We start from the raw sequence: 16,859 nt of genomic DNA, 5'->3' as shown, positions 1-16,859 counted from the left end.
GTTTAGTTGCATTTCAGTAAAAAACTAAGTAAAGAACGTTAGTTTACCATCTGCAGGTATGAGATAACCACATAATTTATTATACCAGTTTTTTTGTATGTTTTAATCCTCAAGCTCATATGGTTAATTATATATCTATAATAAAATTTGCACATTTACATAATGAAATCTGTAATTTACTAAATTAATGCACATAAAACTATTAATTTACTTCTGGACGTTTTTTAGCACTTAGTACATAAAAAAATAGATCTCGCTTTACCTTTCTGTTTGCCCTCTATCACCTGTGCGTAATTTTATTAAACACATAATCTTCAAAACTACCGGACAGATTACTCTTAAATTTTGAATGTATTTTAAGCATATCATGCATAGATGAAAAAATTGTATGAAAACTTGTCTACTCATCTGCACAAAAAATGTGATAACATCATCTCAAAATTTTGCTAAATTAAATATTATTTAAAACCTGTAAAATAATATGTCCTTATAGCTTGTAGCTGATTAATCGAACTTACTCTTAGCATTGAACATGTAGAGTTTTGGTAAAAAATTGAAAAGAGTGCAATATAATTTTACGTTTGTCTTAGAAAATACAATGCTGAAATTCTGTACATGCTTTATCTCGAATCAGAATTTGCCTCTCTATTCTTTCCAAAAATATAATGACTTCGTGTCAAAATTTATCAACGACCCCTTAACTTCATGTCTCATCCCAGTTCTACTCTGCCTTACTTTTTACTATTCCTCTCCTTCTTCGACTCCCCCTCTGTATCCAACAACTTAAGACACTAGACTACAACGTCTCTTTCAAGACCTCATCAAACCTTTCTTCTTTGTTAGTAAGAAATAAAGACTCAATTCCCATTCTCTCCCGTTCCGGTGTTTACCAACTAAAATATCAATAGATAAATTAGAATCAATGAACATAATGCATTAATTCCACAGTACACTAACAAAGGCATAACAAATACAAATTCTGCTTTTGGCAACCATATTTTAGAAAACAATCATTCCTTTCATCCGGTTAATACTTAATGTCGAAGTCCTACACATTTTAAATAAATATACTGCTCTTAATTTTTTTTAAATATTTGAAATTTATAAGGTAGTCAAAGACCACAAATTAAATTGCGTTAACAAACAGACTTATTTCAAAACTCATCCTGTCTTCTCTTCTAACGATCCCTTAAAACGTTCCACACCAGGGGTGCTATTCTTGACTTTATGCGTTTATCTGTCGGTATAATCTTAAATAGAGACACGTTACTACACACAACAATATTATAAATTCTTTGAGGTGTGAAACCGCGTACACCTACGTTGTTTTCTACTTGTTCGGCAGCAGTTGGTAGGTACCACAACATCCCCAACTTTCCCATGTACAGTGTACACCTGGTAAAACAAATGAGGAACAGTTTTGAAAGTACCATTGCCGAACCAATAACGCGATAGTCCAGAATCAAACAATAAAAATTTGTCACTTCTCCCTGTTACTTTAAAGTATTCCGGTAAAAGTAGTGCTGCTCTACAGGCCGGAATGGCAGGGATATCATTTTATTTATCCTAGCATTTCGAATCGTTCCTTTTATACTGAAATCTACATATATAAAGTAAATCGGTTGTTAGCTCTCATTAACCCACTATACCCAACTTACGCTCCTGTTATCATCAAAGTGAAGCAATTAATCTTTTTAATAAACGCTGGTTGTATACAACAAGTAAAACCAATACGAACTAATATTATAATAACATGTTTTTTAAATTAAATGACTTTTATTAACAAGGCATTGCATTTTAAATTTTTAAGAATTGCCGTCAAGTTTATTTTTGTCGGTTTTATTACAGTCATAAATTATTACAATTCAACACTTATACTTTTGTAAAACTAGTTGTTCATAATGTGTTGAATTAAAATTTTTAATTTTTATCGTAACAACATTCCATAAGAGAAAAAAGTGAACTTGTTTAAAATGCGAAGGTTCTTGATTAACTCACGTCTTGTAGGCTGTTAATATAAATTTTCGCTCAAATTATTGGTAGGCTCGTCGGTAACACACACCTAAACCGGTTACGAATGAAATGATGAACATGTATTTAAACTTATTAACAAAAACCAGTAATAATAATGGCAATTTTCTGTTAAGTACCATAAAACATAGCTATATATCTTTAATTATATAAGTATAAGTAATTTTACAGGTAGTTTTTCCTTTACACAATTTTTTTACGAAGAAATTTCATTCAATATTTCTCTGTTGTTTACATTGTTAAGAAACATATGTGAATTTACTTACCTGCTTATTAAAAAGTCTTTTAGGTCAATCTTTTAATAAATGCATGTAAAATTGAGGTCATTATATACTCATTCATTTATTACGTTGTTACATCACATTACTGTAACGCATGCAGGCCTAATGTATTTATTACGTAGATCACCTTACTTGTGAGTGATGTGTAGCATTTTGTACTACTCGTATTATAAAATCTGCAGCAACTGCAATATCTGAATATCTATTTTGACTCATTAATAAAAACAATTATTAGGAACGTAATCGAGTTAGACTCAGTAATTCAAGGGTTTTATTTATTTTCTTTATTATTATTTTGTTACTTTCTTTAATCTCCTTGTTTTTTTTTAGGTTCAATTAAGCATTTATAATATGTTTGAATTATTGTTTTTCTGTAGTTAGGTTTTTTCTTTTAGTATGTAGAAAAAAAATGATATTATTAATACATTAATATTTTACACGATTAAAAAAAAGAAAAAGTTACTATTGCTTTATTTAACACCAAAGTTTCAAACAACTAAAGCATAAGTGATATGACTATTATTTAAAAATTTTAATTATTCATTTCGTTTAATAACGTGTCTATGTCATAAAATTTTAATTAGACAGATAATCTTCGAACTACCGGACTAAATGTTGTCAAATTTTGTATCTATATTAGAAATATCGTGTAGCTGGTAAAACGCTAATCAAAATTTGTATAACCGTCCTCACCAACAATGGAATAACGTCATTCCGAATTCTACAATAGCCAATGTTAATTAAATTTTATAAAATAACAAATTCCTGCACCCGTGGTTTTTGAATCCACATCTTTATCACAGATATCCATATTTTTGGGAAAAAATCAAAATTGTACATATAACATTTTCCAATTTAACTTTGAAACTGCTACGACGATCGCTCTGAAATCTTACGATCGTGTTAAGGTTCTGACGAGCACCGTAAATCGTTAATCAAAATGTATCCGTCTATCCCTTCCCAAAAAATTGATGATGTCATCTTAAAATTTTGCCTAATAAATCATATCGACAATATACAAAACATTATGGTTATATACTTGTACTTTATCATAGATTTTAGAATTAGTTATACACGGTAGCTCAAAAAAATAATGAATAAGGCAATCTATTTGATTGATCAAATCAAGAACGGTTCACCCCATTTTTCAAAAATTTTACTGCATGTATAAATTATATGTATAATATATGAATGTCTAAATAACCTCATTAGACCAATTTTTGACTAATAATTATTCTATAATGACCAACATACAGTTGTCCTAGCTGAAAAGAACCCTTTCTAAGTTTCGCTGAAAATACTTTTTTTTCTCATGAAGCTACACATGAATAATATAGATATTTTCTATTAGCCAATAGAGGAGAGTCATCTTTATATTTTAATTATTTGCAAAGAGGATTTTTTCGGTAGGTACATGACAAAATATTGTGAATTTTTTTAAAATAAAATTTCAAGTGTTCGTTAATTAAACAAGCACATTTTACTCTCAGATTTTACTCTAGATTTTGGTCGCAGCTTTTTAATTTTTATTAAATATATAATGTCTAAACAAAAGAAATATCACTATATACCTGACAGACTTATCAGCAACTAAAAATGAATACAAAACGCAAGGGATGTATTCTGATTTATGCAAATGTTACAGAGGTTATATATAAATGTTGCCAATGGGACAGGTGAAATCTTAGCCGTTTTTTACTCAAGATAAAACGTTTTATAAATATTTTAAAATTTGATTTTATGAGATAATTTTTGGGTACATACTACATTCCACTTGTTGTCTCTTTAAGTTTCATAATTACGAAATATACGTGGATTAATTGCAGTGAGTCAGTTTAATCAATTTATATAGTTAGCGTTACAGACAGCGACTACCACGTGACCACTTTGGAAAAGCAATTCGAAAATTTAAAATCCAAATGATAATTTGTGAAGATATATGTGTATTAATATCCACAATCAGTTAGGTATGCTGTTGTTTCGGAAATTTACAAGGCCAAGGTTGACTACCTGCTGAATAATTTATTTATTTGTATCCATTCCTGGTTTGTTTTGTTGTTCGCATAATTATTGTAATTCTCTACTATTTTTACTTTTTTTATCTGCCAGACGATAAGGTCATTTTGAGTAGTGCCTTATTTTGTTCTTTTAGAATTTCATAGGTGGTAGAATACAAAATTGCAGGTTTCCTGTTTCTATCGGTTTTGCTGTCTGCATCTGCGAAACTGTCGAACCGAATGGTTTAAAATTTTAGGTTTATTGTGAAAATGGTACTGTTTGCTTTTAGCTTCCTGTGAGGATACGTCGTGTGCAAAAAAGCGGAGTTTTGCGGCGTGTTATATACAAGACTTTTTGCAATTTTACAAAAATGGTCCTAAATAATAATAATAATTATACATTTCAATTATGGTGGCGCGAATAAATTTCAATTAAAAGTTAAGTGGCTGAAAATATTTTCCTTGATTACTGCCGTTTTTATAATAAATGACAAAAACAATTATGAGATTCAGTTTTCATTATGTTAAAAGTTTGTGGTTATTTCATTGTGTTTAAAAAAAATGAGTGCTTCAGATGAAGACGACATTGTTCTTAAAATTACCGCACAAAAGGGCCTGTCATATTTAATCTCCTAAAAATTCGCCTACGAAACGACATACCGCCGTTTTGAAGAATGGAGCCCTAAATTGCATTAATACGAAGGTACTTTATATTTTAATTCTAAATAAAATTTTCAATAAAATTTTCATAAAAATTGCAATTATTAATTTTTAATATTGACACCGGTTGCAATATGAAAATCTACGTTAGCACTCAAAATGATAAGAAAATATCGTCATATTGATCCAAAATTGCAAAAATAATATAACAAAATAAGTTTCTAATATTATTTCTACCTAAAAATATTACTTGAATTTTTAACCTGCTTACAAAGTAATTCATTTATATGTGTACTCTTTATTTAGCTTGTCATTTTATTTTATGTATCCTAAGCCAGACCGCTCTTCCTTGCAATTTAAGCAAATAATAAATTTGATTCGTTTCATTTATATTTTAGAAATTATTATGCAGTTGTTACTTTAAAGGCACATTCTGAAATGCAGTTATATGTCGTGGAAATAATGATACAGCAAAAGTGAGGACCGTTCTGTGTAAATAAATCCAAAGATTTTTATTTTATTTTTACCTTTATCTTCTATATATTTATTATATGTTTACTAACATCGATTTTACTTTACATAGCTCGCATAATTGTTGTAAATCTACCATCATATTTTTTTTATTGTACGATGACTATTCAACGGGTGTATGTGTTACAGTTTTATTATTAATTTCTTATTTGTAATTTTTAACTATCTTTATCAAATGAATTATTTCTGCATATAAAGACCGCATCTTCTAATATTTTTTAATATTAAAATATTTGTCATGTATACAATTCCATAATTTTAAATTGCTAAATACTCGTATACTGTAAATTGTAACTAACTTACTGAATATGTTTTACTTATATATTTTTTTATTATTTTTATATTACAGAGATGATATATTTTTCTCTTAACTTTTATATAACAAACGCACTAATTATAAATGTAGACCAAATATCCAGCCAATGTGTCTTCTAGTAAACCACTGCACCCCATCCGTAAGTAGGGTAATAGGCTGCATAAGGTACTGCCCCCACTGTGTACCATTGGGGATCTGGAACTGGCGCAGGTTTGGGAAGAGCCAAAGCGATGGCCAGCAAGGCAAAGAAAAAGAGCTAAAGACAAAATTTACTTAGTTAATACGACAATTAAAAAAAGTAATGTAGTTTTTTAAGAGCAACCACTAAAATACTTTACGTCAGTACTCACCAATTTGAACATGATGAATCTGATCAGTAGCACTGGTTCTACTAACCTATAATACTGTATTGTGTGGATCTTCCTTATATACCTACTAAATAGAATCCATAATTTGGTCATATGACTAATCAACATGTTCACTTACTAGTTTTTTGCAAGAAGACAAGGATGTCTATTTAAAAACACAACTATCTCATATAAATCAAAACAAAAACCTGAACACTTACTAAAGAAACGTCGTTAGAATAATTACCGTTAATAGAGACGGTACCTAATAATAGTAATTACTAAACGGTGCAGTAAAAAAACTCGTGTTTATGTATATGTTTACTCCAGTTTGAAAAGCTATAGTAAGGTAATGCAAAATTGTAGCAGGATGCCGCCCAAGTCGCATATAAGAATAATTAAATAAAAGATGTACGAATACATCATTAGTGTATAGAAACGAAATAATATTCACTGTATTCTCGACGTTTTGTAATTCCTAAAATACTAAAAAATAATCCATTTTGCCCCCATACATCAGATCCCAGGTCGCGACGTAAACCTATTATTTTTAAAATAGCAAAGTATATATTTTTAAACATTTATGTGTATTCTCTTAGTTTTAACTGTAAAATAATAGAAATGAAATTATTTAAATGAAGAAATATATATAATAAAAACACATGTGTAAACACAATTACATTACCTACTACTCTTAATTTTTGACTACTACAATATTTCTGTGTTGCACATCGAAAATAGTTCAATTTTCTAATTCTAAAAAATATTTATTATAAAAATTGGATAGGTAGTAGAAGCCCTTCTCGATAGCCAGGTTGAAGACCAGATTTAATGTCCTTAGATTATTTCTTGTGGTGATACACAAAAGATTTGATGTACTTATTTGCAACCCTTGATATGGGTGAACTGTTAATGAATAGATAAAGAAGTATAACATGCTCGCTTATGTTTCAAGTGAGTTTTTCCATAACAAAATTTCGTGGTGACGTCATCAACGTTTAACTAAAGACACGTATATAATTTTATTCAGGGCAGTGTAATACTAGTAATAACAGTAGGGTATACTAAAATTTTCGGGAACATGAGGCGATCAGTTCTTGATTTGATTAATAAAACAAATTGTCACATTTTTTTAGATCACCTATATAAATAATTCTAAAAAATATAAATGCATTGATAAACCACTCATGACATTTTTCATACTTTGGATAAGATTTATTCAGCAAAATTTTGAGCTGACGTCATCCATTTTTTGGAAGGGAATAAACGGATGCATTGCTCTATTAACAATTTACCATACTTACGATAACCTTAAGTTAAATTGCAAAAGATTTGATGCAATTTTGATTTTTAGGATAAACACAACACGGAATTATAAACCACAAGTGCATGAGTATGTTATTTTATAAAATTTTAATCAGATTTACTATAGTAAATTTTTTACATAATGTCGTCTCATTGTTGGTGGGGATGATTAGCCAAATTTTTGTTAGCGTTTTACCATCTACATGATATTCATAATATACACCAAAAATTTGACAACAAATGGTCCGATAGTTTGTAATAAAAATCGATACAAACAACAGACAGACGGAAACGAGAGAAACCAGAGAAAACATGACGGTAGCAAGTCGTCCGGTAGACTCGATTACAATACTTTCTTCGCTTATGCACAAGAGGTGAAAAAGTATAAAATGAATCGATTTATAGATTACCGTTTTAAACAACTTAGTAAATAACTTTAAAAAATAGAAACATCATACCGTTTCTCAGAATACATTTTCCTTGAAATTTTTTGTAAAGGTAAATTATATTAATTTTCATATTATACAGTCTAATATTAATCACAAAATTAATACGTTCCCAGAATTTCTGGAAAATACATGTATCATTGGCAGTTTTCGGAAAAAGATAAATATGTAGATAATTTTAATTAAAATGTTGCTTTTACTAAAGTTTCCGTTAAGCCGGTTATGCAGTTTCTAAAACAACTTTCAAATTACATTGCAATACTTTTTTGTTATTTTAGTACAGTACCCTAATTAAATTTAAAAATAATACCTAACGAATTATTAAACCACAAGTTTACTAAGCAAAATTTTGAGACATCATTATTTTTAAAAAGATATAGACAATAAATCTTGTTATTACGTTAACAAATTCACGATAATCCGAGTACTGCTACATAGAAGGAAATTTGTAATTATAGCTTTATTTCCAAATTAACACACATTTTTAAAAATATTAGATTCTTAATTTTTTTCTTTGATTTTATAAATTGATGTCTGTTTTTGACTTGCATGATTGCCGGTCATTTCCGGATCAGTGATGGATCTAAAATAATATAGTAATAATAATATATTTATCTATAAAATAAAGTACATAATTATAATAAACAAAAAATGGGAAACGCGGATTTAGACAGACAATACAATAAAAATTAAATTAGTGGTTTCTACAAAAGAAAATGGTCGAATGTTATTTCGACAGAAGTTCCCTCGCCCCTGAAGAACAACAAAACAAATACAACTTTTTCGAAAAATTATAAAATTGGATTATGCAAATTTTGTTTTTTTAATGAGAACCTTTACAATTTAAAATAAAGATATATATGTAACGTAAAGTAAATGTAAAGAAGCGTGCTAAGCATATGTTTCAAATGAGTTTTCCCTTAAGAAAATTTTGTGGTGACGTCATCATTATTTTCGCAAAGACACTTTGGATAGGTGGAATTTAATATTAATAATAATAGTATTGTATTCCCCAATCCTCGAGAAAATGGAGGCAGCCGTTCTTGATTTAATTAATAAAATAAACTGACTCATTAATTAATTTTATGAGTCAACCTGTATAAGAAATTTAAAAGCTTTTAATGCAATGATAAATCACAAGTTTAGACTCATCATATTTTGCACATTTTGGAAAGGATTTATTTAACAAAATTTTGAAATGATGTCATCCATTTTTTGAAGGGATAAACAGATGTATTTTGATCAAAAATGTATTGCGCTTACGATAAATTTAAGATTTCAAAACAATCGGTTGGGCAGTTCCTGATTTAATGAATAAAATAAATTGACTCTTTCATTGATTTTTTGAGTCAGCCTTTATGAGTAATACTAAAAACTATGAGTGCGTTGATAAACGTCATACTATTTTGCATATTTCAGAGAGAATTTATTCGGCAAAGTTTACCACGATTGCGACAACCTTAAAATATTTACAAGATTTCAGAGCATTCGGTTTTGTAAAGTTAAATTACTGTTATACAGTTTTGATTTTTTTTTTAAGTTCTGGATAGCTAGGGTGAAAATTTGACACGGATTCACACAGCACAAGTACAGGAGTATCTTAATTTATAAAATTAAAAAAAAAACTTACTACATATTATAAATTTTGGAGATGACATCATCCCATTGGTGGTGGGGATGATTAACCAAATTTTAGTTAGCGTTTAACCATCTAGACGATATTCCTACTATACATACAAAATCTGACAATAACCGGACAAACAGACAGATGTGAACGGGAGACCACTTTTTTCGTACGCTAGAGATCATGACACGTCAAGAAAATATGAAAGTGGCAATTTGCTCGATGGACTCGATAATTTTACTTCCTTAGCTTATGCTCGGGAAGAAAAATCAGATCATTCATGCCACAAAAATAAATACCTACTTAAATTCCTCAATTACTTAAAAAGTAGATAATTTTCTGTTTTCTTCTAAAAAACAATTGTGTCGCACATAATTCAAATATTGCGCATTTTAAAAAATGTATATGTATAGAAAAAAATATTTGTTTCACATATAAGTTTATTAAAGTGTTTAACTACAGCATGATGTATTAATAATGCAATAAATATTTTATGTTGCCATGTATCGAATCCAATGAATAAGTAATTACATTCATTAAAAGTGTTCTCCAAATGAATTAGGCGATCCGAAAGTACCAAAATACTTCACATCATAGCTCGCCACCCCCGCATCTCCAAAGTAAGGACGGTGACTGTATACAGAGAAGAACGTCTTTATTTGTGGCGCAGCTTCGATCGTCCACAAGCAGAGAACAGCCACAATTAATAAATATAACAACTAAACAAGAAACCGAATGTTAATAGAATAAAATTTTAATACAAGCATTTTACTTACAAGTTTGTTTTTGAGCATGGTTTTGCTACCGTTCCCAAGAGTAAACTGCACAACTTCGCAAACGAGAGTGGTCAGGGCTGAGACTGAAGCAGGAAATTTAAGCTGATTTGAATTTTGTTGTCCTGTTTTGAATATTAAATGCGCTACATAATGTTCCAGGATATAACCAAATAACATCTCATAAATAACCAGGTATGTGGTTCATTTCATACAGGTGAATCATTTTCATTAATATGTTGAATACGTCAGAAGTATAATTTTATTTCGGTGATTGCAACATATGTTTTCGACAATTAAATATGTTAAAGACCATTTGCGGTAAGGAATACTTATACTGAAGGATAAGTTCACGCCAATATCATTATCAAGGTGAGTAAGAAATACCAAATTATTTAAACCTGATAATACGTCGACACAGTTTAAATCTTTGAGCACTGGATTAAAAATATCAAAACAAAAATGCGCAAGTGTACAGAACGCTGAAAAATAGATAAAATGTGGAAACTGAGAAACGTAAGTAGCCGAATTATTATTCACATGAGGACTGAAATTCAACTGCATACCACTACTAATGAAATAAACTAGTTTTATAATTTAATAAATATATAATAACATAATAAAATGTAACCACTTTTACGTCTTTTCAACATAAATTTTTAATGTGAAGTTTTATTACAGGCTTAATAAAATTTGCTATATTTTGGGTAATATTCGCCAATAATAATCATCAGTACGGTGTTTTTTATCTTTTGTTGCATATATTCGTTAGGAGTATTATATTTCAATCTTTTCTATATAAAAATTTTATTTCTTATTTTTAATATCAAGAATCATTTATGTAATTATTGAGGATCATGTTCTTGTTTAGGCACGTATACTCAGAGTAGAAATTATGTGTTTTACATATGTTGTAAAAAAAGATTCATTTTTAACCTAAGAAATTTTATTCAAACCAAAACAAATTACAAAGAAGAGTCAGATGGTCGAACTTTTGACTAAAATCAAATCACATTTATTTTTTAAAAAACGTATCCGCCATAACCGTAGCCCAATCCGTAGCTGTAAGGGGAATAGGCTCCATAGGTACCATATCCCAAACCTCCAAGAACGTACTGTGGAACAGGTTTAGGAGAAGCCAAGGCGAAAGCCAAGAGGGCAGCCAAGAAGACGAACTGTAAAAAATATTAAGAAACATTAATAACCATTTTTCATACTTGCTAAATTTTAGGTTGGAATAATTAAAAGTACTTACAAGTTTGAACATTTTGAATAGTTGTTGTGATAGCTTGTCAGTAGCAAACACTGACGAAACTAAGTTTGCCTACAATATTTATACTAATCTTCGGGGGTGTGTCTTTCGAAGCTACAACGCAAAAGCAGGAAGTTCGCACACCAGCCTCCAAAATGTTAAGTGGGTCAACATTACCAATTAAAAGGCAACGTGGCTACTTAAAAAAAGTTTAAATTTAAATATCAAGTTCTTCGAAAACGTGTTATTTATGTTTTCAAACAAAGAGACGTAAAATACTTTCTTGTGACCTTCTGCAAAACGGTAAAGCACATCCCCTCAACATGAAAGCCTGTGTAATCTTTAGCTACTAATTTGAAGGTCTTCATCTTTTTCACACCTCCCAAATTTTGTATAAAACCCCTGAGCATAAGTTTCAGTCGCATAATTTGTTTTCTGCAAGTTACCTACGCAACAACCACGATGTTCAAACTTGTAAGTACAACTGTCATTGTGTATTACATGAATTTAAAAAATGTTCCTAATAATGAATATTTATAAAATTCTGTAGTTATTAAGAAAATATAGGTTTTAACTTTCATTGTTTCGTTAATTAAGTTTTTTCCTTTCAGTTTGTTTTCTTGGCCGCTCTTTTGGCTTTCGCCTTGGCCGCTCCAAAACCTGCGCCTCAGTATTTGGGTCTTTACGGAGCCGGATTAGGATATGGCTATGGCGGCTATGGCGGCTACTACGGCGGATATGCCCCCTACGTCGGCAGCTACATTCTATAAGACCTTTGACTGAATAAATACATTAGTAAATTAAATGTTTTTTGTTTTTGACGTTATACAAATCATCCTCTCTCATTCAGCCAATCTGTATTACTACACTAAAATGCAGTATCTCAGTAAGGATAACGTATCCACTGCAATTAAAGAAATCTTTATAAATACAAAATTAAAAATATTAAAAAATAAAATCAACACAGACATTTGGAACAAATTATTTGATTTTATATTAATTACTTGCATATATCTATTACTGTGGTGATAATATGTTACCCTTTTATTAAAGTGAAATTATATCATTATTCTCCCTTCGATAAGCATATTAGGGTGTAATATTTCACCATATTTCAACCAAAGAACTCTTGTTGATTATTATTCCTATCGCAGTTATAACCCTACATGGTTTTTTTATGATGAATACGTTATCATTATTATTATCTAATTAAAGTATTAAACCACCAGTAAAGCAGCTGTGTGTATTGTAATAAGAACAGTAATATATTCCTAAACTTTTGGAAAAACTACATATTACCTATATTACTCAAGCACAAACAATATTGCATCTCAAGGCATGTATGTATTTATTATATATTATATTCTATAATTTTAACCGGTGCCATCAAAAATTCAAAAAAATTGGCCATGTAAGTTATAAAAAAACTGTAACATTTTATTTTACAATTTTTTGTTTTGTTTTTGGATAACCTAAATATATGTGATTTTAGAATAGACATACATCATTTACTTTCCAAAATTTTGAGATAACGTTATAAAATATCTAAAGAGGATGACCGGACATAATTATTTTGATTCACGTTTTAACAACTACATAGGTACATGATAATCTGAAATTTCACCTTAATCGATTGAATAGTTTCAGACAGACAGATGGAAATGATATTTTCGTATTTTACAAGCTATGAAAGGTCGAAAAAATATGAAACTCGTCAAAATAATTCCATAGTTTATACTTATAAATAAAACTCCCTTTTTACTATAGTTATATTTTTCATTTCAGGATAATTTGATATTTTTTGAGACGACAGTTCTTATACATACGAGTACAATGTAATTCTCATTAGAAAATGTATTTAAAAAATTTTGGAGATAGTAGATGAGCATTTTAAAAGATTGTAGATAAAATTAATCGTCATTATGCTAATTTTTAAAATGACATCATCAATTGTTTTGAACAAGATAAATAAATCAATTGCGGTTTCTGTAATTCATAAATCGCTTTAAAACCTTAGAGAAGTATGAACGAAATCTATTATGTAATTGAAATTATAAAGTAATTTGTTGATAAAAATCCCAATATTTGAAAATGGGAATCTATCAGAAACGGATTAATAAACTACAATTACAATTATTACATTTAAAAATTACAAAATTTTATTTGGCGTTTGTTCCTCTTTATGAGAAAATAAAGTTCTCTTTAGTTCTTGAAATTATGTTTCCAATTAAGTCGCCAGCAACAAAAGCCCAACCTGCCTTTTCGTTTTCTAGGACCAAGAAAATATGCAATTTGGCGTTTATCCAAATGATCCTTACAAGGGTAAAAAACATACAGAATAATATTAACTCCACATTAATAGGAAAGTATATAAATATTAAATAAACACTAGTTTTAATATTTTTCACTATTTATTATCCTAATCTAGTTGAAGTGTGTAACAACAATGCATCATTTAATAAATTGCAGCACCATAGGCGTAGGGAACAGCGGCAGCATATCCTCCATATCCGTAGTAACCTCCATAACCCAAGTTTCCGTAGTAGAATTGGGGATTGGCTTTAGGTACAGCCAGAGCGAAAGCCAAAAGGGCAAACAACAAAAGCTATGAAAATAAATAAGTGTAATCAATAAAATACTACGCTAACAAACACTATCTTACCAGTTTGAACATTTTGTAGATTGTTGGTTCGACTTGTATCAAATCAGATCTGATTGTTCTCTTGAAAATTTAGACATTTTATACTTGTACTCTTAAAAAGGGTGTGTCTGGTACTATTTGGGAGGCAAATCAAAACGTAATAGACACACCTGCTGAGTTAATGCTAATTAGATCAAGTTTTTCAGTTTCTGTAATTACTAATCTTTAAATTAATTGTATATAGGCACAATTTTTATTAAGACAAAGTTTATTTTCATTACAATGCACTTTTGTGTTTGTTTTAAAAGTTACTTAGTAACATTTATCATTTGGTTTACTATTTGTAAACAACTGTTATGTTGAAAAAATGTTAAACTTAAAATTAATTATTTTTTATTCAAATATTTTAACATATAAGTGACAACCACGTTATTAATTAGTATTCATGTAGTCGGTTATTTTGGTTTTAGTAATTACGTAAACACAAAATAAACAAACGAAAACCAGAGTTCTATGCAGTTTTTAAAGACACATTTGTTTCCAAATTCTGTTTGAGAAAGTGATTTTCACGTTTTTCTTCCCGAGCGTAAACTAAGGAAGTATAGTAGTCGAGTCCGTCGGACAAATGGCCACTTTTATGTTTTTTCGACATTTCATGACCCCAACAGTACCAAAAACTGGTCTCCCATTTCCGTCCGTCCATTTGAATGTTATATAGCAATATGCCCCTATGCGTATGGTGTACGAATCCGTTTTGAATTTTGAAACAGCATAATAAGAGGTTACCATTAACGTACAATATTCCGACCGTCGTTCAGTGGATAGCACCACAAAACGCGGACCGGCGGTCTCGCATTCGATGCCAAACTTGGCCTTTCGTTTTTTTTTAACTCTTTTAGCGCGCTGCATATTATCTATGTCCGTACTTGCGATTTGCGCCCCCACGGCACGGAAGCTGCGGGAGTGTTATCTATATACGCTGCTGGTTTCTACTTTAAGTATAGAGATTATCACAAAAAAAACATCGCAAAATCTAATTTTGTAATTTTTCAAAGAAACTTAATTTATTGGACTTGTACTTCCGAGGCAAGAGAAGTTCTATCGAAATATGCTACGACCAGTTTTTTACAATTCACATGGTGTGTAATGATAATGAAAGATGTGTTAGCTGTTTAAGACCCAATTTACAGAAAGCGAAGTTAAAGTTAATTCGCGATTAACTTTTAATTGAGGTTCGTCGCTAGGCAACGTGCAGGTTTTAACCAATCACGACTTCATATTCCACATTTTAATCCTCTGTTAAACTAATCGCGGATTAAATATTTAATTCGCTGTTCTATAAACCGACCCCAAATGTTGCAAATTATCCAGTATAGTAGCATTCAGTTGTTGGTTATAGCATTATTGAAAAACCTCATTTTTAGAGTAAGATAGTATTTTTTCAATGATAATCAAATTATTGTTTCGCCTGAATTTTGAAACATTCCATTCCAAAATAATGTAACGTTCCCTTAACTTCAGACTTCAATAATTCAAGCGTTGTTTAGTTCTTTTTTACTTATTTTTCTATATCGACAGCATGTTAGAACTATCCATATTACAAATAACAAATCAAGATTTATTATTATTCATTCATTAATTTTTTTGAATCACCCCGTATAAGTAATTCTAAAAGGTGTATGTGCAATTATAAATCAAAAGTATGGAGTCATAATATTTTGCAAATTTCAGAGAGGATTTATTTGGCAAAATTTTGAGAAGTCATCAATCTTATAATAAATTTTGATTAATGATTTACCACGATTACGATAACCTTAAATTTCAAAGCATTCGGTTTTGCATTTTCATAGTTAAATTGCAAAATGTTATTACGAGTAAGTATACAATTTTGATTTTTTTCCAAAAATCTGGACGTCTAGAGGGAAAACTCAACACGGATACCACAAGTACAGTAGTATCTTTTCGTATTCAGTTTAAATAACATATCCTGTTGTAAATTTTGAAGATGACGTCATCCTATTAGTGGTAGGGATGATTAGCCAAATTTTGGTTAACATTTCACCATCTACATGATAGGTACTCCTAATATATGCACTGTCTTTGCCATTTCTATTGAAACACCACCTGTTGATTTTGCTTAAAATTTAGGAATTGGTAACAGCTTTCGGTTGATTGACAACGGCTTTTAGTTAGAAAATCGTCTGAATATGAACGTTGCCAAATTTGCGATTAACAAGTGGTGTTTCAATAGAAATGGCAAAGACTATATGTACAAAATTTGACAATAATAGGTCCAGTAGTTTCGGAGATTATCTGACTAATAAAAGTCGACAGAGAGAGACCAGTTTCAAAATTAACCCCCGCCCCACCTATAAGAAGAGGGGAAAGGGACCAATTTTTTTGCACTTAAGTATTTCCCCCATACAATGATTAAATTTTGAATCTGAGCATTTTTTTGTAGAGTGCTTATTTTTCGAGATATTTGAAAGATAAAAAAATCACTCTGTATATTCTCTATAAGGTAGAAACCTGTGGCGTCAAACTTCGCGTAGTTTTTTTGACTTGATTTAAATTTTTCAATTTCTCTTGTTATTACAATTTTATAGGTTTGAGTTTCTTGAGCTTCCAAGTTGTAATTTAACAAGTTTTCGATTT

At 29.9% G+C, this 16,859-nt stretch overlaps 4 long non-coding RNA genes across 6 annotated transcripts; 1 reads left to right on the top strand and 3 right to left on the bottom strand.

The window, feature by feature from the left end:
* Window positions 1-5,807: 5,807 nt before the first annotated feature.
* LOC135143301 (uncharacterized) lies at window positions 5,808-6,320 on the bottom strand. Of its 2 annotated transcripts, none has more exons than XR_010282746.1 (3): window positions 6,303-6,320; window positions 6,167-6,248; window positions 5,808-6,072 (listed from the first exon to the last, which is right to left on the bottom strand). It is a non-coding gene; the product is annotated as an uncharacterized LOC135143301 (long non-coding RNA). The 2 variants fall into 2 exon arrangements; XR_010282745.1 differs by having other exon boundaries at window positions 6,167-6,251; window positions 6,303-6,317.
* Window positions 6,321-11,239: 4,919 nt separating this feature from the next.
* LOC135143154 (uncharacterized) lies at window positions 11,240-11,674 on the bottom strand. The gene is made up of 2 exons (XR_010282697.1): window positions 11,567-11,674; window positions 11,240-11,486 (listed from the first exon to the last, which is right to left on the bottom strand). It is a non-coding gene; the product is annotated as an uncharacterized LOC135143154 (long non-coding RNA).
* Window positions 11,675-11,817: 143 nt separating this feature from the next.
* Window positions 11,818-12,368, top strand: LOC135143155 (uncharacterized). Of its 2 annotated transcripts, XR_010282699.1 has the most exons (3): window positions 11,852-11,866; window positions 11,924-12,037; window positions 12,175-12,368. It is a non-coding gene; the product is annotated as an uncharacterized LOC135143155 (long non-coding RNA). The 2 variants fall into 2 exon arrangements; XR_010282698.1 differs by having other exon boundaries at window positions 11,818-12,037.
* A 1,587-nt stretch (window positions 12,369-13,955) lies between these two features.
* Window positions 13,956-14,414, bottom strand: LOC135143355 (uncharacterized). Its single transcript, XR_010282765.1, has 2 exons — window positions 14,226-14,414; window positions 13,956-14,168 (listed from the first exon to the last, which is right to left on the bottom strand). It is a non-coding gene; the product is annotated as an uncharacterized LOC135143355 (long non-coding RNA).
* Between the last annotated feature and the right edge of the window lie 2,445 nt (window positions 14,415-16,859).

The sequence above is a fragment of the Zophobas morio genome, unplaced genomic scaffold, assembly GCF_036711695.1.
Source record: "Zophobas morio isolate AGI-343-1 ecotype UQ-CSIRO unplaced genomic scaffold, CSIRO_AGI_Zmor_V1 ptg000058l, whole genome shotgun sequence".
Classification (NCBI taxonomy): domain Eukaryota; kingdom Metazoa; phylum Arthropoda; class Insecta; order Coleoptera; family Tenebrionidae; genus Zophobas; species Zophobas morio.
Note: the sequence above shows the minus strand (reverse complement) of the source record. Positions and strands in the feature narration are given on the sequence as shown.